The sequence below is a fragment of the Salminus brasiliensis genome, chromosome 3 (genome assembly GCF_030463535.1).
Source record: "Salminus brasiliensis chromosome 3, fSalBra1.hap2, whole genome shotgun sequence".
NCBI classification, from domain to species: Eukaryota; Metazoa; Chordata; class Actinopteri; order Characiformes; family Bryconidae; genus Salminus; species Salminus brasiliensis.
The window spans coordinates 46,845,659-46,852,871 of record NC_132880.1 but is presented as its reverse complement, the minus strand read 5'-3'; the positions used below and the strand labels follow the sequence as shown (position 1 = coordinate 46,852,871).

The 7,213-nt window shown below is 38.4% G+C and overlaps 1 non-coding gene across 1 annotated transcript; it reads right to left on the bottom strand.

Moving 5' to 3' along the window:
• Nucleotides 1–1,176: 1,176 nt before the first annotated feature.
• On the bottom strand, nucleotides 1,177–1,248 carry trnat-cgu (transfer RNA threonine (anticodon CGU)). The gene has a single exon. It is a non-coding gene; the product is annotated as a tRNA-Thr (tRNA).
• Between the last annotated feature and the right edge of the window lie 5,965 nt (nucleotides 1,249–7,213).

Sequence of the window (7,213 nt, the reverse complement as noted above, 5' to 3'; positions counted from 1 at the left end):
GTGGTCATGCTTATTATTATTTTTATTATTATTATTATTATACTAGCTCATATGTTGTCATTTGGGTTGACCAATCTTTTTGACCAGTTTGACCGATGTGGTCACACTTACTATTATTATTATTATTATTATTATTATTATACTAGCTCATATGTTGTCATTTGGGTTGACCAAACTTTTTGACCAGTTATTATTATTAATTGGTTAATATTATTATTAACCTGGTTTAGTCCTGGTGTGGTCATGCTTATTATTATTATTATTATTATTATTATTATACTAGCTCATATGTTGTCATTTGGGTTGACCAATCTTTTTGACCAGTTTGACCGATGTGGTCACACTTACTATTATTATTATTATTATTATTATTATACCAGCTCCCAAAGCAGCTCATATGTTGTCATTTGGGTTGACCAAACTTTTTGACCAGTTATTATTATTAATTGTGTGACCAACCTGGTTTAGTCCTGGTGTGGTCATGCTTATTATTATTATTATTATTATTATTATTATACCAGCTCTTAAACAAGCTCATATGCTGTCAATTGGGTATAGTGGTCCATCCGCATGACCAACTTGACCAAGCTGACCAGTTATAATAATAATAATAATAATAATAATAATTATTATTATTATTATTATTATTATTATTATTATTATCTGTTTTCTGTTGTTGTATGCCATAGTGTAAAGCATTTTAATGCATAATAATAATAATAATAATAAAAATAGCGTATAATTATTATACCAGCTCCTCTGTTGTTATTTGGGTTTGATGGTCCATCTGCATGACCATCATGACCAAGCTGGTTGACCAGTGTGGTCATGCTGGTGGACCAGCTTGGTCATGATTGTCATGCTGGTCAGCAAGCTTGGGCATACCGACTGACTCTTTTGGTCAGGTAGGACATCCTGGTAGACCAGCTGAACCACCAGAGTAAAACAAAGGCTGACCTTCAGAGCTTCACTGGTTTACCAGCTTTCTTACCTGTAGGCCAGCTTCTCAACCACCTGCACCATCACAGACCAGCTTAGACCATCTGAAACAGCTCAAGCAAAAGCTGGATTTTTCTGCAGGGTGTAGAAGGATAAACTTAAGAGAGATGTAACATAAGCAAAAAGAGCTATTGTCAGTAATTCAGATTTTCTGAGGTCTGATGGTGCATTAAAAAAAGGCACGGACGGGGTTCGAACCCGCGATCTTCGGTTTACGAGACCGACGCCTTACCACTTGGCCACCGCGCCTGCGCCGTTAAAGCGGCGTGGACAACCTACAAGAGCTGTCAACACACCGCTGTGCGCTGCTTTTCCTACATATTCTCCTATTCTTTATTATATTATCCCAATACTATCCTGCAAGTTGACTGTAAATTCGCCTAAAACACAGCTGAACTGTTTATTTAAGTTAAACATTAAGTATTAAAGTATTTTAAAACTCATAGCTTGGCTTTAGTGCTAAATAGCTAGCTACGTTATGTTGAACCACACAATTAAGCTTTGTGAAGCATTGTTGTGAGGATTTGATTGCATTCAGCGACAGGACGTTGGATGATCACCAGCCCACCTCATCCCCAGACGTATCTCTATCTAGCTACCGGATGGAGCCCCATCCATCCATCCATCCATCATTCCAGGGCACACAGCCCCACTCGATGCTGGGGGCTTTATTTATAGGCACGGTGCAAGAAGGTTAATGTCTGTCTCCAGACATCCACAGAGTCCTATTCTACTAGCAGGACCTCTCTACAGGGACTGGACAAGCTGTGTGCGTGTGCATTTGCACACCTGTGTCATTGAAGGGGCCTAGAAGGGGTGTCCACAAACATTTGGACATAAAGGCGTCACTTATGATGCCTTTTTTGAGGCATCCACAAGGGGAGGCTCTGCAATCGTAACGTTTTAGCAGTTCCCAAGTCACATTTCAGCTTTATAGGCTGATGAATTTACACAGAGCTGGTTGGAGCAGATTTTAGGAAGGTCGTAGCTTTACTATAGGCACCATAACCCAGCAGAAACACGGGGGGGGGGGGGGGGGTCGTTGCAGATTTATTATTATTATTATTTTATTTTTTAATTATTTTATTATTATTAGTATTAGTATTAGTAGTAGTATTAGTATTTTGGTATTTAATTTAATTTTATTTTATTTAATTATTTTATTATTTTATTACAGTACAAGCCCACCGTGTCTAGTGCTAGCTACATAGCTAGCTGGCTAGCCCGCTAGCTAATTAGCTTAAAATATTAGCTAGCACCGGCTAACGTGCGGTTGTACTGATATGTAGCTAATAAAATAGCCAGCTAAATACACTCATAAATAAATACTAGCTTTTATTCTCTAGAGAGAGTAACGTTAAAGAAAATATAGATAGTAGCGAAGTGAAATGCTTGCTTTTGCTAGCTAGCTCGCTAGCACAAATGCTAACATCTTTAGCTAACGTAGCTAGCTAGTTAGCTAGATGCTATCCGTCGCCATTAAATCGTTATAACTGTTTATAACTGTTTATTCTACAAATAGGAATGATAAATATATCTAAAATGTAAATAAAATAGTGCTTTTGACTATAATCACATGTAAAATCATGATAGCCCGCTAGCTAGCTAACTGTCATAGGCGTCCATTGGCTTTCTACAGGGCCCCTAAAGTAAAGAGACGTCCTTCAGTTTGTCTCAGTCTCTGTCTTCAATTTAACCAATAATTACATCAATGAAATAATAATAATTAAATAAACTGAAAGAACGACTTATTAAAGTGAGGGAATGATTTATTAGGTTATGATTAGCTTCTAAAGAACAGCAATACTGATGCCAGGTCACACTGCCCTGTGTTGAACCAGGGTTAACTATATTTAATCATCTAAAAGTGGTATTAATCTCCATAAACATTATCTTTAGCTCAATTAATATGAATATAATCAGTATTTAATGTCCTTAAAATACATTTTTACCCCTTCATGAACCCAGATCTTGTGATTAAATTCAGTTTAATTTCATTCTGGTGTATTTCTATGGCACTTTTCACATTGAATGTTGTCACAGTTGTTTACAGAGATCCGGGTTCGAGCCTCAGATCGAGAGGGAAACCTTGAGAGGAACCAAGACTCACAAGGGGAGCCCATCCTCCTCTGGTCTAAGATAAGGTAAGATGGCACTTTATTGATCCTGAAGGAAATTGCAGTGTCACACTACTGTATATATTGCACACGGGAACAGACAGACATTATTAGAATAATTACAAGAAAGTTACAGAAGAGCTGTTAACAACAAACAGTAATTAACAGTAAGCAGGGCAGATATGGATATATGAAATATGTATAAGAGCAGCTTATGTATTATTGCACTGTAGAGATATGAGGTAGTAAGACTATAGATAACGTAGCACAATCTATCTATCTATATCTATATATCGATTTATCTATATATCTATCTATCTATATATATATATATATATATATACATGTATATATGTATAGTAATGATGAAAATGTTATATTGTTACCCTTTAAAGCCACTGTTCTCACATAACATAAATACCTCAAATTAAGTATTTGTAAATGTACACGTTCATCACCTTAAGTAAGCCAAGCAGAAAAGGTGTCATGCTCCAGAAATGACTACAAATATTTGTCCTGTATTTTCAATTTAATGTGGAACATAACAGGAGGACAAACTCTTAAATCCAGAGAACAGATTTCTTAACAGAGAGAACGGTTTGTGTCTCTAAATATTATTTTTCTACCTCGAAGCTTTAGGTAGAAAAATACTACTCCGTATCGTTCAATGAAATTAGCTTCAGTTAAATTCAACTTTATTGCCATGATACCAATACAGCGCAGTGCAGAATATTATATACTGTCCTGGCAAAAATCAGAGAAAACACCTGTTAGACGCTATATTGGTATAAATCTTATGCTGTGTCTCCTGGTCCCATTTTTTCTCTAAACATACCTTTGGTGTTTGTGGCCAATAAGTTTTGCACTGCATCAGAGTCATGCCCCTGGCTCATTTCAGTATTGCTTTAACTTAGACATTGACTTTTGCGATGTGGTTGCAGGTAAGATGTCCTTCTGATGACAAGCTGGTCTAGCTGAGAGTTGCCTTGGTCTACCAGATCTAGTCTTTTTTTTCCACATTTCCCCTGGACTGACATTTCCTAATGAAATTTAAGATTATATTCAGGTGGAAATTGTGAGCTAGAAGCACTATGACAGCTTTTTATAGCTTCTGCATTCCTTGTCGGCATCAGTTAGCTTCAGCTTTAGCTTTTCAGATCCGCAGTGCCAGCTGCTTAGAGGCATCCATTGCTGTTGAGTGTTATTATGAGGGTTGAAATGATTACAAATATTATTATCAGCAGCTGATAAATCCTAATGACTATTCTTGACCTGCCTAAGCAGTCCTAAGGAGGTAATTTACTGGAAGGGTGCACGTGCCAACATAATATTATTTTCGATTAATCAAATATAATCCAATAATCAAAGCAATGATGCGTTAATATCTGCAGATTGCTTTGCTACATGGGTTGTTTTTACTTATTGTAACTTAAGAGACCAAGAACTATGGCTGGATGGACGTGAGTTGTTACAGTTCAGTCCTATGAAAAGGTTGGTAGTGGATTAGTGTGGAAAAACATTATTTAATAATGTTATAATACCTTACTAATAATACCAATAATAATGTATTTGTTAAACAGTGCAATCATGAAGATATAGTGTATGTTAATGCATATCCTGTATTTTTATTGTGTATTTATCACTGAGGGACTTTGCTCCTAAGTTTTTCACCTTTGCATGTGTGACAAATACGGGATTTGATAAAATTTGATTTACAGAAGAAAAAAATAATTTATATCCAAGAAAAATCTTTCAAATTGAAGTGTTTTCCATAAGCCTTCATGTTTTAAATAGATTGAATCTGATAACCCAACAAATTCATACAAACAACAGAATTATAATAACCTGAGGAATAAAAAAAACGACCTACAAGATAGTCTAAACCTATCTGAGACTCCAGGAAGGCTTCTCAACCTGTCAGACCTGATTTTGAAAGCAAATCGTGGTTCTTGTGTGTTTATTTATTTATATATTTGGAATTCAGAGTCGAGACCAGCTACATCTCCTCTTATATGTCTTCCTGTCGTATATTCAGAATATTAATAATACATTTACTTGCTTCTTTATCTTGGGGACGCATAAATGAGTGCATTTCCCCTGCTTTGCAATGTGTGTTGAAGCTTATATGATTTTATGCACTTGTGCCTGAGTGCAAGATAAAAAAAAATGTTTCAAGTAGCACAGATGGTATGGTCAGATGCACTGCTTTATATCTCAGTGTCCTTTAATCTCCCCTTGTTCTGTGTGTGTTCTTTCATGGCAGGCCCAGGCTTCAGTCTTACAGCCTGAAGGGAGGAATAAACAAGCACCTCTGGGAGAGTGGGAGACAGCTAGGGGTGGGAGGGGGAGCCACAGCATAAAGATGGGGAGAGGAGCTCTGCTTTTGGAGCCGAAACCCAAGCTCTGCGCTCTCGGTATCTCCGAATTGCAGAACCGAAGTGCAAGCGAGGTAGGTGTTTTGGAGAATGCGCTGGAATCTGCGCAAGCCTTTTGGTAAACGTGCGATTTTGTCAAATTCCAAGCCGTTGTGATAAAGCTCACCAGCACCGCACATCTGTTTGCACGTACATCGTTCTTATGAATACATTCTGGCAAAGGAGAAATTACTCCTGGGCCGCAAACTAGGTTGAAATAGTGAATTGATATTCATAGTTCTTTTCGTTTGAATTGCTCACCGAGTTAGTTCACGATACAATATGCATGAGTTCAGACAAGCTCCACCAGAGTACCTTCACCAGAACTGCTGAGAGAAGTGTCTGCCTTGTGGCTGTTCGTTTGATAACACACCCCAGGGTTATTTCAAAGGCTTTTATAAACGAATACAGCTCATTACCATCGTGAACGAGCGTCGAGTAAGCCACAGATGCCGCGACTGTTACACTCACTTCTCTGATGATGTGCTTCCCATTATAAGCGCCTACATTGTTCTCTGAGTCGATGTTTGTCAGTGGTCCATAATGCATATGTACAAATGGATTTAAGGGAATGAGAAACAGCAGAGGTAATTGGTTCCAGTGAGGGAATCTACAAATGAAATAATATGGATGGGTGGTTTGGCTTCTGGAATCATCCTTCATTAGAAATGCATAAGTAGGAACAACACTGCCAATCATTAGAAGTGCATAAGTTAGAATAACATTACTTTTCAGAGACACGTCTAACGAATGCATTTTCTCGTAGGCCGTCAGCTTCAAAGGACCACAGAACGGACAGATTGCGAAACACTGTCTCCCAAGTCTCCCAAGTTCACACTTGGTGCTTATCAAAGTCAATAGAGCAGATCTTGCTTGCCCGCTTTATCCAGCCCATCATAGGGGATGGACTAGGCTTTGAGGTGTTGGATTTGTAATGTTATGCAAGATTGATTCGGCACACTGAGCGTCCTCGCTCCTCATTGATTTGAAATCAATGCAGCAGCACAACCTTGCAACCACTTCCCAGCCACAGCCTACCTCCTAACGAGGCATTTTTATTCATATGCGCTTCAGCCTTCTTCTGCTCGTCCCGTTATCTTCGCCTGCGAATGTAAAAGAACTGAAAGTGTGTTGCGTTTCGAAGGAACAGTGCGCTGTTCATGGACAAAAGTATTGAGACACCTGCTCATGCATTGCTTTCATCAAAATACGGTCCAGGGAAGAAGGATTTCAACTAGATTTTGGAGGAGCATTGCTGTGAGGTCATCACCAGCCTCACCTCATCCCCAACTCCCAGACTCATCCCAAAAGTATTGGATGGAGCTCCACCATCCATCATTCCAGAGAACATTCCAGTTCATCCACTGCTCCACAGATCAATGCTGGGGGGCTTTATACCCCTCTAGCAGTCCTGTTTCACTAGATAAGATGTGTGTGTGTGTGTGTGCATTTGCACATATGTGTCAGCAATGGCTGCAACTTAAAGTAGCTGAATGCATTCATTATGCATTAGAAGGGGTGTCCAGAAATATTTGGACATTCATGAAAAGGAACCTAAACAATAATGCAAGGCTAAAATTAGAGATTGTATCGTTCAGAGCAACACAGATAACACTGGATACAGTAGATATCAAAGGTGAATGAAGACCACTGTGATCTGGGCTATTTTGAAGGCACTCTGGC